Below are 14,632 nucleotides of genomic sequence, written 5' to 3'. Positions count from 1 at the left end.
AAGGAACACGCTACTATTCAATTTCCTACTTGCCTGCTAAATCAGAGAATAGTATGATGTTTATTTCAGACTAAAATGCAACTAAACACAATCGGGCATGCGTAACAAACGATAGGGAAATGATATCAATTTAAAATCACGGCAAAATGTAAGAGAAGAGGCACTCCTAGAAAAACACGCATTGGTAAAAGGAGTATCCTAGTACAACAAGAAAACACTTGGGTAACTAAAGGGAGACCCGATGAAAAGTTTGAAGCCTTGAACATAAGCCAATAGAGAGATGAAATCAAAGGTCTATTTTTCCAACCAACACCTAAACCGTACACTATTTGACAGCTGCAATGAGAGACCGGTTTATTACTTTATTCCAAATCTCAAATTCAGGCCGAGGATTTTTCTGAACCTTCCTGATTCACTCTTCTATCATTTCGCATCCTTCGACTTGCTTCCGCAACTGTTTATTGTCCTCAGCGTGTTCAAACCTAAAACTTCGGAGCAGAAAGGTCAACTTATGGTACCTTCTCATCTCATTATGGCCTATGGGAGCCTCACATAAAATCTGACAAAAAAGAGCTTACATCAAGAAGTTTCACAATAGGCCCAATAGCAGTTGCGCTCACTGGATAACAAGATACATCCGCTCAATTTGGCATGTGAAATGCTTTGAGCAATGGAGAGTAGACATATACTGCCATATCATGTCCTGTAATGCAAAGAGGCAAAGGCCCAATTACACAATGCTAGTGAAGTTTATGGACAACAAAAGAAAGCAAAGATATTATAGAGGGTCTCAAAAGTCTCGGACAAAATTATTGAGCTCAATGCCTACAACATTAATGAGCAGCACACATATAATCGACACTCATTTATCCATTAATCCGTTAAAAACATGAGACAACTAACCACATAAAACAAGACCACATTCAAATGGAAGCAACAAAATTGCACCTTAGCCTAAACCATCTCCTAAAAGAAAGTAAAACCTATAATGTGTCGTGTCATCTATCATTAGGGGCTGATATCTCACCTCGCTCCTAAAACATAAATAAAAATTACCCTTTACTTGTACGAGAGAAGGGGGCTCTTACCTCTAGCTACAAAATATAGTTCTCTCAATGGAGCACATACAACACACAACTTTTAAACTTCAAAATTTTTGAGACTGTTTTAAAACAAGTTACCTTAAAACTATTCTAGTCTTCAGACTCATGGTTGCATAATAGAAACCAGTATTGAAGAGTAGACAATGCTTCCCGATTATACTAAACACATATCACCTCTAACTCTCTAAGAGAAATTACTAAAATCAGATTATTTTGAGTGACAATTCATATAAATTAACGGTAAAATATGCACACTAAATCAAAGCCTATAACAGCAGAGTAACTGTACTGATTTTCGTTATGAACGATCAACCAGATGCTAAACAATCATATGCTTAAATGCATCTAATAAGTTGATTACCTAAATATTCTCACATTTTTATGTACAATTACAATAAATGACATTACTTACTACCCACCTCAAAATAAATACCCACTTATAAAATAATTAAACATTTAAGCTTATTAACTTATCTACCTAGTCAATTAACATTACCAAGCAACATCTGTATTCCTTTCTCGCAACCAAGAGCTCTCCCTCTCCCCCTCTTCCTTCAACAATATGTTATAACCCCCTCTTTCCCCTTCCTTGATTCCTCCACCCCACTATCAGCCATAAAGCTTCTATTGCGACTCCATTCACTCTCTCTCCCTACCCTAAGTTTGCCTGAACTATACTCTTTAAATACTACAGTATCATTTTTTATTTTGTCGTGCACCCCATCTCCTCCACCGGTTACTGCTCAAAAGACATAACAAGAAATAATTGGAAAAAAATAGCTCTTAACACAATCCGAACCAATAGCAAGCAAATTAAACCGCTACACAATAACATAAACTTAATTGTTTCATCTCACCAAACTAAATCAAACCCAACAACAAGGCAATTAAAACACTTCTCGATAATTTCTTTTTAGTCATCACCTATTTACAGCAAGGTATTTAAATACTTGTCATACCTACCTCCAATAACAAATGCATGTGCATTTACCAGTTACCAGTTTTGGCCCTATTTAGTACTTAACCCCAACTTTAGAAATCAAATAGTAACAGAGCTAAACAGCACAATCTCAATACTTAAAAACATCAAATTACTACATTTACTTGGTGTAAAATATCATCAGCAATTGACGAGCACAATCCAACTATCAGAATCATGCCTAATTACCATTCATAGGTAAACCCCAACTAAATCTAGAAACCTAACAAAATGCAAATAAAAAAATTCTAAATAACTTCTTTTGTGAGTCTTATGTCCTTCACACCCTCTGCTTCCTCTCCCTCCCCCTTCTCTACCTCCATCCTTCCCTCCCCTTCTTGTTTGATCAATATGTCATCCTCTCGTTCCTCAGCTCACTCACTCCATTCTGTTGAGCTCTCCCTTGTGGCTCCCTTCTCTCTCCCTCTCTCCCTCTCATTCCCTCTCCCCTCGTCCCATTGGTAACCCACTCCACTGGTTATGCACTCAGCTTGCCTCACACCCTCTCCTTCCTCTTTCTTCTATTTTACTTTGATCAATACGTCATCCTTTCTTTCTCAGCTCGCTTGTTTTCCATTGAGCTCCCCCTTGTAGCTTCTTTCTCTTTCCCTCCATCCCTCTCCCTCTCCCTCATCCTTCAACATGTCATTCCCCCTCCCTTTCCTCTCAGTCCAACTGGTGGTTATACACTGGTTCTACACTGAACTCCTCCCATACCCTCTCATTCCTCTCCCTCCCTCCCCCTCACTCTCCTATTTTATCATCTTTTAGCAGAAAATTTGTCCAAAAGATGGAAAACGCATTGGTAATAAATTAAAGCATCCAGATTAAGATATTGAAAGGATGATCACCTAAACGATAGGAAACCTGCGAAGATAGTTGATATCTCATCTCTAAATTTGTGCTTGTTTCTGATCTGATTTCGGGTTTCTGCAATCCACCATTCAATTTGGATTTAATTACCAACAAAAACAACAAATTACAGGATTGAAATAGTTCATTACTCTTTTCCCCTCTTAACATCTTCACATTGTGACCATAATCAAAACTTACAAATAAACAAAACCCATCTTAATTCAACTCAAACATTGGAAATTTAACAAAAGCTCACCTCGTTTTTTGAATATGGCCATCGAGCATCGTTATTTGCGTCGCCACCAGCCTAACCCCCTTCACTGTCTCCGTTAAAACACACCATCCGATACAGATAACCAACCCGAAAACTAAGATGATACCCACTAAATTTGAACAACAAATCCAAATACAAATCCAAAAACAAAACCTCAAACAAACAACAAACAATGGGCCAGTCAAGTTAAAGACAACAACCCACACTTTAATCAAACGAGAAGCATTTCAGATATGAATCAAATCAATATTTGTATGTAAAAGTGAAAAAAAATATGAGTACAATCTTGGTAATGTGGTAGGTCTGAGTTAATAGATATGATACCTTCAAGTGTAACACCTTTGGAATATTCTGATAGTGGCGGTCTTGATAAGCAACTCTTGGCTGTCGCCTTGTCCTCAAATTAATGTCGTTGATTCTTGATAATAGTGGTGGGGTTTGAATCAAATCCCGTTGCCGCTAAAACCGCAGAGGCTTCCGGAGATTGATTCACATATGAGGGAGAGCCGCCAAAACCGCAGAGGCTTCCCGAGATTGATTCACATATGATGGATTGTGAAGGAAGGAAAGAAGGAAGTAATAGGTGTGCCATCAATGCTGATCTTGATGGAGGTGAAAGATTGAGTGGCATGATCAGTTAGAGAACAAGAGATGAAGTGAGAGGTTGAGGGAGGCGAGACAAAAACAAGTGCGGGTTTTGTTAGTAAGGAAACAAATACAATCCTATGAGCACGACAAATGAAGGCCCAATGTAAGATGCCTTGGTAAACCAAGGCCCAGGCTCAAAAAGACGAACTCCAAAACAACGGGAGGAGTGTCGTTTAAAACTGTTCAAATGAACAGTAACCAGTCTTAGGGACATTTAGAATAGGGTTATTTAATGGGAATACTCCAAACTATTGTGGTGCTTCTCAAAATACTCCAAATTATAATTTAACTACCAATATAACCAACTATTACACTCATTTGCTTTTAATATAATTGGCCCTTTATAAACCTGTGATAGCAGGTAGAAAGTCCCACATTTCTCATTATAGATGATCTTTATCTTCTCTACTCTAAAAAAATTCAGAAAACCCAGAAAAGATGGGATCGGAGGAACATCGTGATTAACAAATGGGTTTCTTCCAAATTACATGGAAAAATTAACACTAAACCAAATTTTTAAAAATAAATAAATAACAGTCACATAATTGACCCTTTTAGTTACATCAGTAGTAGAAGAAAATTCCTTCCATAAATCCTGTAAACGCAACAAACCAAAAAAAAAGTTGTAATCTTTAATTTATACACACAAAAATAACACCAAAAACCCAAAAAAGAAATAGCTTGTATCGATTTGAGAAGTTTTCCTTCATCTAAAACATTGAAAAGGGCAAATCCTGCTGAAGTTTCAAAGAGCACCAACATATGCAAACCCTTTGAAGATTCAAACTTTATCTTGCTTTCAAATGATATGATAATTATAAGAACAAATTAGAATTAGGGATTCAAGTGTAACACTAAATTAAAATGCAGAAATTAGTTGGTAGTTAGAGAAGGTTTCATTGTGTTCATATTAGTTAAGGTCAATTCTTATGTTTCCCATTAAGTACCTAGAATACCAAACACTAAAGTTCTAACAAAATATCCATAAAAGCAGTACAAATCCAGAATACCGAATCTTATGTTTCCCATTAATTACCAAATCAGATGCAAATAACTTCGTCTTTAAGCGCTTTCTGCTAATTTCTATAAATAGAAGCTGATGAAGGAGTTTTAAGGTAGATGATGGTCATAAGAATAATGGAGATGGTAAAAAGTATTAATTGGAGGAAATCAATGGGGTTTTGATGTTCTAGAGAAGAAAGATTAATGGTGTTAATAAAGTAAGGGGAAGAAAGAGAAGGGATAAAATAAAAACCGATTCAGCAGGTAGCCCATCCACTCGTTCTAGTAAAAGAGAATAGATGTGAAAGTTGAGTATATTGGTAGTTAAAATAAAGTTTGGAGTATTTTAAGAAGCACCCCAATAGTTTGGAGTATTGTCATTAAATAACCCTTTAGAATAAGGTAGGTAAATGTATGAAATCATGTTGTCTAAACCAAATTTTCCATTTTATTACAAATCACACATGTTTTCTATGAAATAAAAATCGGAATTCCTTTTTACATACGCACTTTACTCTTTCACATACATTTTTTCATAAAGTTTCCATGTTATACCCTTTTCCCTAATAATAATCAAATTATTATGTCTTATGTAGACCTTTTCCTTAAAATCCAATCTAACTAATCTAAAAACTTGAACAATGGATTATAATTATTCGACCAGTGAAGTAATTTTCGTTGTTAGCAATTATTAATACGTCTTATTCAAATTACTAGGTTTAATTTTTAGTGAAATTAATATGAAAAACAATTATTATTAATTAGGGTTTATGGGTGGTGAAAGGCACGGTGGTTAGGGTGGTTGATGGTTGCTCTGGGCGCGGTGCGGTGATGGTGGTGCGATATGGGTTGTGCGTTGGTGAGGAAAGAGGACGACTTGATCGAATACGGAGTGCTGCGAATGGTTTGTGTCAGAGTCGGGTTGTCGGTTGGGGGTAAGACTTGACTGGAGTGAGTGGTGCCTGCAAGAGTGGTTGGCCTGGTTGTTGGCTGGGACAGGGATGGTGGTGGTTAGGTGGTGGTGCGGTGGTGGGAAAGGAAGATGATCGTAATTCAGCGTCCTTGTGTTGCTGTTTTTTTTTTTTTTTTTTTTTGTTTAATACTATAATATTAATTAGTTTGCTTCGACGACGATGACAGTAACGATGCACATTTGTACTGATATGATTATGAGCTTATTGGCGAAATGGATGAATTGCCTAGCAATTTGACAGTACGACAAATGAATTTAAACTTTTTCCTTGTTATTGGTCATGTATTTTTTAATAGTTTGTCCGGAGCAACGTTTGCTGGCGACTGATCGGAGGAGGTGATGGGAAGTTGTAATGGGAGATAAGGGAATAGAGGAAAAAATTAATTGAGTGAGGAATGAAAAATGACAAGGGTGATATTGTAAAAATCCGTATGTGAAAAAACACATCTCATAAAAATACCTTAGACTTACCTAATTCATACATTTACTATTCAATATATTTTCTATGTATCCAGAAATTATGATTAAATAAATTTATCAACAAATTATGAGACACATCTACTACTCCCGCAGTTAATATTATTTTCACGACACCCCCTTGTTAATATTATTGTATTCACTATTATTTCTTTAACTACTCCAGATATTCTTACGGGTTAAATTCATTATTCTCGTCAATTTTTTGATACTTATATATTTAAATAAATAAATATTTTCCTTAAATGGATTGGTTAGCTAGTTGTTACATACTTTGTCCAATTTTCACGATTGTTACTTTTACTACATTTGTTATTCGTTGTTACTATTGTTACTTTTACTACTCTCTCTGTCATTATTGTTACTTCACTACCGCCGCATTAATAATGTTAATTCCACTACTCTCGTTGCTACTAGGGGTGTAACTGAGCCGATTTGAGCTAGGGCTCGGATGGGTTTTGAATCTGCTTGGAAACTTGAGCTTGAGCTCAGAGTAGGCTCGGAATTTTCTAAGCTTAAAAATATAAAGCTCGGAATCGGCTCGGTTTAGGCTTGAGCTCAACTCGAACTCGATTAAATATAGACTTAAAAAATGGAAATATAAAATACTTTATCAAACATAATAAAAAATATAATATTAAATGCTAAAATAACATTTTAATAATAATAATAATATCAATTTTAAAATGGCAAAATTAATTAATACTAAAATATAAAACGAGCCTAAACAAGTTTCCGATCCGAGCTCTACTAAGCTCGGAATCGACTCGAATTTGGTCCACCTCGGCTCGAAATCAGTTTTGACCGATTTCGAGTCGAGCTTTGACCGAGCTGATTTCGAGGGCTCTACAAGTCGGCTCAGATCATTTACAGCCCTAGCTTGCTACCCTGAAAACAATCTACCTTCGTCGCCTCTTCCGCGAACGAAACACGTGCACGACTTTTCCGTTTTCAGCTATCCTGTGAGGTTTTTATTATATGTCCACTCAGACGGTATAATCCACGACGAAGCTCCCTCTTCATGAGGACCATAGAACCCTTAGTAACTTTCATTACTTCACCATGAGTTTTATACCCATAACCTTCGAAGTCAATTTGACTAAGTGATATTAGATTTCACCGCAACTTTGGAACATAAGCAACCTTGTCCAAAGTGTGCACCACCCCATTTGACATTTTGATTTTCACCACCCAAACACTGATGACATCAACTATTGAGTTATCAGCCAAACTCTATTTCCTAGCCACGCCTTCTTGGAACTCATCAAAACTATCCTTCCGGGTGCAAATGTGGTTGACACAACCAGAATCTAATATACATTCTTTCATGGAAGACACGTCATTAACATCCGTGACCGCAAATCCGTCACTACCGTCGGTAAGTAAGCAACCACTACTTTCTTCATCGGCAACCAAGTTGGTGTCGCCCTTGTTTTCTTCATTCCCGAATTTCTTAGGACAGAACCTGCCATGCTTCGATCCATCCTCCTTGTTAAACGATCGACCTCTCCCATCCCAAGCAACTACAACTGTACCCGTACTGTCGCTCTGTACCTCAGCTTTGTCTTTCTTCCTCGCATCAAAGGACAATAAAGCTGTCCGTGCTTGCTCCATCGTAATGATGTCTTTCCCGCACAGAATAGTATCCACATAAGTCTCATATGTGTCCGGGAGAGAATTGAGGAGTAGTAACGCCTTATCTTTCTCCTCAAGCTTCATCTCGATCTTTTTTAACTCGTCTAACAGTCCATTGACCACATTTACGTGCCCAATTAAATTTTCATCCTCCTCCATCCTTAATCGATACAACCATCGCTTCAAAAGTAACTTGTTGGTTAAACTCTTCGCCATGTAGAGCTTCTCCAACTTTTCCATATCATCGATGGAGAGTCGTCATCAAGAACACAATTGATGACAGAATTCGAGATGTACAATCTAATAGTACTTGCACACTTGGTGCAAACCTCTTCCCAGTTGTCATCATTCATCTTCTCCGGCTTACCATCATCTCCTTTCAAGGATCTAGCCAAACCAAGATGAACCAGGAGATCTTTCATCCTTCTTTGCCAAAGGGTGAAACTACTTTTACCGTCAAATTTTGGTACTGCAAATTGAGACCCCATATTTGACATCCTTGTCAATTAAACCAGCCACCAGATCGAGCCTAGTGGCTCTGATACCACTGTTGGGAAATTAACACCAATCTCCCACGCGCCACGGAAGCAACCAATCGACAATTAAACCGTAAAAGTAAATAAATGTAAGCAGTATTAAGATGAAACGATATTTTAGGGTCAAACCTAGGGCAAAACCTTCCAAACCGGAAGTAAAACCCACTAGCCAAATAGGCTAGAATTCACTATAATAATATAGTACCAGTACAACGTAACGTCCCGAATTAATACCAATTCGAAACCAGAAATAATATAAGATAACAACCTCTAGCCCTCCAGTAATATTAGTCAATGCCACTAATATTATCCTAGAGTAACCTCATAAATTATTGTATAAAAACACCCGTTGGTACTCCACCTCACCCTTAAACCCCGACTTTTTAGTCACTTTGTTTGATTACATTTTGTGAGATGATTTTGCAAAAGGATTTGCCATCCTTTATATAGCCATGTAAAAGTGACATTATGATATGCCATCATAAATCACCTCATGTTACAAACACATGAATTAAAAACAAATTCATATATTTTTCACATTCTTCACGTAATGTTAACAAATGAATTAATATTCATTTAACATCACACAATGTTACATATACTTCATTAATACATATAGCACTTCCCATTAAGTCTTGTGTTGGATGTTACTTAACAAAAGAATAGTGAGTATTTGACTGAAATGAAATACAACAACAATACTTAGTATAATTTTTTTTTTTCATATATTCTTTCATGTTACAAGTATCTTCTTATGAAAAACGATGTGGGGCAAGTGCTTGATTTTCGTAGCCTGTCAAGTTTAAATTTTTTTACTTCTCTTATGATTCATGGAAATACGTGTCAAGCCTGCCTGACAAATCTCCGCAACTCGAAACAGTGATCTTTGAAATGTTTAGTATCAACTAAGTATATACCCTTGTTAACACTTGACTAATTGCTTACTTATTTACTTTTACTCGGTATGTGTCTTTTTTCAGGGCCTTTTTCGCTGCTGTCGTGATCCAGTGTCACCTCCAAGTGAATCTCTATTACTGTTTTCATGCCATGCTAAAGTGATAGAAGTGCATAACTGTTGTGGCCACGAGGCTTCGTTGTTACTTCTACAACATCTTCTTAGAAACGCGAGCTTCCTGAAGAAATTGATCGTTCGTCAATGTGATTGCTCTAATGATGTGAAAGAAGTACTGCAAATAAATGATTTGACGAACCTTCCAAGGGTTTCAGGCAACTGTTGTATTGAACTTAAATAATGCAACAACTCCAGCCTTTTCTTTTCCATGACATTCATTTTCGCCAAATTTTTCTTTAAAATCATGCTCTTTTGTTGGCTGATTTTCATTGTACTGTGCGGTTTGTGTGTATTAACTATTGAAATCTCTGGAAACTTGGCGAGAGACTTTTGAGGCATTGAGGTAATATTGTGCTTGAACTTTGTGAAAAATTACTCCAACACCCGTGTTGTAACGCCCCGTAATTTCGGACCGTTAATATATTTCGAAAATAATTAATTAATCAAGTTAAATTTAATATTAATGTATTTAAAGTAAAAATAATTCAAAGAAATATAATTTTATTATATTTTAAGGTAAAGTATTTGTTTTGATAGTTTCGAGATGTTTAAAAATAGTTTAAACCGTGTAAAATCTTTTATTTCGAAATAAGGGCGTATCGGGGGGAAAATGACAATTCTTTTGAACATTGGGTAAACGAATTTGGAAATGGGTCGTATGAGTATTCAATTTTCTTGTAATCTCGTGTTTAAAAACTTTGGTCTTGTCGGAATTTGCATTTGACCTACGGTTTTAATTATTATCGAAACGAGTCAAAACCGACTCGAAAAATCCCGACTCAAACCCGCTCTTTCCTTTCTTTCTCTCCTTTCCCGCGGACCACACCCCCTTCCCCTTCATTTTTTTTCTGATTTTCTTTGTCTTCATCCTCTAACTTTCCCAAAAAACAAAACAAAACACCATTTTACCCAAATTCAAGCTAATTTGGCCATAACTTTCTCATTTCTTATCGGTTTTTCGCATAATTTATATTTTCGGAATCCCCTCGTCGAGATCTACAACCTGGTATAGTTTAATTTCAGTTTTCTTGAAGTTGTTTTAAGACGAATTTTCGGAAATTTCGGTGTTCATGCTTATTTATTGTGTTTTTATTGTTTATTTAGGTGAAGAATTGGAAGACGAGTTTGGGGACTCGTATATTGTCGAGGATAGCGGCTAGTTGTTGTTAGGGTTTGGGTTTTAAGGTGCTAATTGCTCTTTTTCTAGCTTAAGGTAACATATTTCGAGTTACTCGACGAAAGATCGTCACATGCTTTGTTGTTTTTGTATGTTTTGTGATTTTTGTTTGAGTAATAATTTTCACATGATTAAATTTGATGCATGCATGTTTAACCCATGTATTTTTGTTAGTTTTAGTTAACAAGTTAGTATTGGGAACGATTAATTATGTTTCAGACGGTCTTATAATGAATAAAAATGGAAAAAAAGAGGAGTAATGGTGGCGGTAGCGGGCCCGGCAGCAGCCCGGCAGGCCCACGGCTGGCCCGGGTCGGCCCGTTGCTTGTTTCGTGGTTTTTCATGCATTGTTCGTCATTTTAGGTTCATTAATGAGATAATTAGAATAAGTAATGTATGGGTAAACTTTTGAATTAAATCAAATTAGTAATAAAAATTATGTTAAAGGTAAAAATTATATTTATTTTGGTAGTTGCACATGTTAGTATAGGTTAGAAAATGAAATTGTAAAGATTAGGCTCAGAATGAATTATATAGCGATAATTGTAATGTTTTGTTGATTGTCCGAAAATCGAGCCTTAGTCCCTTTGGTGATGCGATGTCAGTTAATTGAGTGATTGGTCAGCCGCAATTTAACCCGTACCTGTCGCAGGGCTGGGGTTGCGGGTAAAAATTCGGTTGAATGAATTAGAGAATCGGCCTTTTTCTTGTTTAAGGCCATTTATTATATCTTAGGTTCACATGTATAGTTGATTGTATTTAGTAGTATCTTATATTGTAGAAATGGCCCTAGATTTCCCTAAAGCCTTTAATATGGTTAATATTGTTAAAATTGGAAATTAGTATTGAATACTTATTGAGGATTCTGTTGGTTTATCTGCTGAATAGACATTTATATAGCCTTTCACATGATAGAATGTTAGCATTTAGGTTGGTAAGTTGGACTTTTTGTCCTCTTAGGGTTAAGTGGGTGTCTTACTTGTCTTGTGTGGTGTGGGCTAAAGTATTCAAGCTGGGACTAGCTGGGACTAGGTCCTAGGTGAGTATTTCGGCCTTCATCATAGATAGGTCTTTATAGTCTTTGACGAGTATATGTTCACTGCTTGATAGCCTTTGTGTTCCTGACTAGTTGATTTATATCCAAGTTGGGGCATGACCTCGTTACTTATTTTGATAGTAAGTGGTCAGCTTAAGTACTAGCCAACCCTTTGGTGGACTCCTTAGGGTACTCACTTTGTTTTAGAAAAATTGTGGGTCTTGGGTGCGGTGGTGTGTATCCGCATGTCTAGGTCTGCTTGTGATTTTAGGCTAGGGTTGTGTTGTCTCTTGGCCATGTTTTATTAATATTAACCGCTGAGCCAAGATACCGGTTCGATTACCTTCCCTACCTCGTGGTATAGACTCGAGTTACAAAGTGACTATTGACGGGACTAAGAACTTATGCCTGTCTTTGATATATTGCCCTTTCTTGTTTGATGATTCTATGAATCATAGAAGGTGAGATGCAAGCCGGCTATGGTTGATAGAGTTTGGATTACAATTTGTTATATGTTTCACATGATAGTTTAGTTTGGTCAGTTTATGGCTCATATGTTAGAATAATGGATAATTGAATTATTTATCATCTTGTTTACATGTTTTACTACATGTTACATTAATTTTGACGATTCGTGGCTGGGAGGACTCGAAGTTACTCCCCACTGAATTGTGGCTTTCGTGTTTGTATAAAATGCGATTGTGGGTTGTTGATGCTTTGTTGGGGTCACAGACGAGCTAGTGAGCATAAGGAACCTTGGACCTAGTTTTGGCTATTCTTATAGTAAACCTTTTAACTTTTGGTTTTGTATATAATTTGAAGGGACATATGTCTCCCTTTTCTATTTTTGGTTTGTATCATTCTATTTTCTTATTTAGCTATGGCATGTAAAGTAGTTCGTTAGCATTGCAGGTTTTGGCACCCGCCTCTTGGGAATGTTGGAAATGTTGTGATTGGTTTAGAAATTTTTTTTGAAATTACAGGTTTTTGGCTAGTTGAACCAATTACAAACATATCCTACCAGTTTTTCTGTAGAATTTACGTATTTAATTAAGACTAGATTTAAGGGTGTCACACGTGTCCTAAAGTAATCGATTTTGCATAATGCAGCTCAGTTTGTCGAGGCTTCTGAGGGCTTAAGAGACTGTAAGAATATCTATTCTATGTGATTAGTCCCTACTCCTGGCTGTGTTATATCTAGATCCCCTGATGAACACCACACCATTATGAGCTATTTTGCCGTATGTCGTTTGACAATATTGAATTCTCTTCTCCTCTGATGCTTCAATGGTTCTTCTTCAGTTGACAAACTTAAAAGTTACTCTATTTGATGTAAAATAACCCAGACGAATTAGATTAAACAGTTCGACTGTCTGTTCAGGATGAAAAACGTGTAAATCTGACAGTTTGAATGTCTGTTCGTCTAAGTATTTTAGGATTAACGCAGCGGAATTTAACTGAAATTGTTGTAATAACGTGGAAAGTAACAAAGTAGCCGGGATAATATTGTGAATCTCGCTCTCCGCCTCGCAAGGTACGAACTTGAAACACTCAAACAATCAACCTCAGCAAGGATGATCGCAACATATAGAGAATCTATCTTATTCCTAATTCTAGTTATTGTAATATATTTAGCTAGGTCGTTTATCGTAAATATTTCCTAGTTCTAGCGTCGTATATTTTCCGTATCTTGTGTATATTTCGATTTCCATATTCTCTAATTATGTAACCCTAGAATCAGAGCCCTGTACTCTAGTATATAAGTTGTATTCATGAATCGTAAACTATGCAATACAATTCAATAATATTCATCGTTCATAATTCTATCATGGTATCAGAGCCTCGTGCTCTTGATAGAGGTTAAATCAATCGGAGTAGATCCTATTTCCGAAAATCTACCCGTCCAAAACCTGACCCACTTCTGTTGTCGTCACCCGCGAATTGCATCAAACGTACACCTGTCGCTTTCGAAACTCCGCAAACACCTTCTACGCATCACCACAATTCACCACCATGACCACGAAAATCGACCATCTCACCACCACCATCGTCCCTCGACCTCAAAAACGACAGCCACCGCTGCTCCTTATTCACGCCACCACGACCCTCTCCTGCATCACACACATAAACGACATCGACACACACCATAATTCGCATCTCCACAAAAAAAAAAAAAAAAAAAAAAAAACCTGACCCGTCATCAATCGTCACCATTCACAACCACTGTGGTACCCATAGGCGGATTTATAGGGGGTGATGGGGGTGAACCCTCACCTCCATTAATTCTTAAAAAAAAATTTAAAGAGTATAAAAAAAAAAAACAGATTGCAAATCACTCAAACTGGAAACATATGGAGTAGTATTCAACCCCCAAGATACAACCAAATCTTTCAATGTTTCATCTTCTCAAAAGTATCACCGTCTAAAATTTTCCGTCTCCGAAACTCTGAAAGGTATGCTTTATATTGAGATCTTTGATTATGTTTGTGAATCTTATTGGGATAAGAAAATCGTTCTTTCCTATTTGTTGGGATTTTGGGAATTAGGGCAAAATTGATTTGGGGATTATGAGATTGGAGCTAAGTATTCATAAATATTGAATCAATATACTTTGATCGAAATCTTTTGAAAGGAAAAAGAATGAAGTAAGGTAGGTGGGTTCTCCCTCCTCTTTGCATTATAATGCTCACGTGTATGTTATCACATCCTTTTTTTTTTGGCGGTTTATAGCTTTTTTGTTTTTTTATTGTACACTATTCTAGTAATTATATTTTGGTATTTTTTGTATGCTATAAATTTTCACAAATTCTTGTTTGTGACGGAACATATCCGTCACTCTTGAGTGACGGATACCATTTTACCTCA

The 14,632-nt window shown here is 36.6% G+C and overlaps 1 long non-coding RNA gene across 2 annotated transcripts; it reads right to left on the bottom strand.

The window, feature by feature from the left end:
- Positions 1–98: 98 nt before the first annotated feature.
- LOC141609160 (uncharacterized) lies at positions 99–3,918 on the bottom strand. Of its 2 annotated transcripts, none has more exons than XR_012527256.1 (4): positions 3,194–3,918; positions 2,934–3,012; positions 579–703; positions 99–482 (listed from the first exon to the last, which is right to left on the bottom strand). It is a non-coding gene; the product is annotated as an uncharacterized LOC141609160 (long non-coding RNA). The 2 variants fall into 2 exon arrangements; XR_012527255.1 differs by having other exon boundaries at positions 99–488; positions 3,194–3,917.
- Between the last annotated feature and the right edge of the window lie 10,714 nt (positions 3,919–14,632).

This window comes from Silene latifolia, chromosome 10 (genome assembly GCF_048544455.1).
Source record: "Silene latifolia isolate original U9 population chromosome 10, ASM4854445v1, whole genome shotgun sequence".
Lineage (NCBI taxonomy): Eukaryota > Viridiplantae > Streptophyta > Magnoliopsida > Caryophyllales > Caryophyllaceae > Silene > Silene latifolia.
This window is presented reverse-complemented; position numbering and strand designations above follow the sequence as displayed.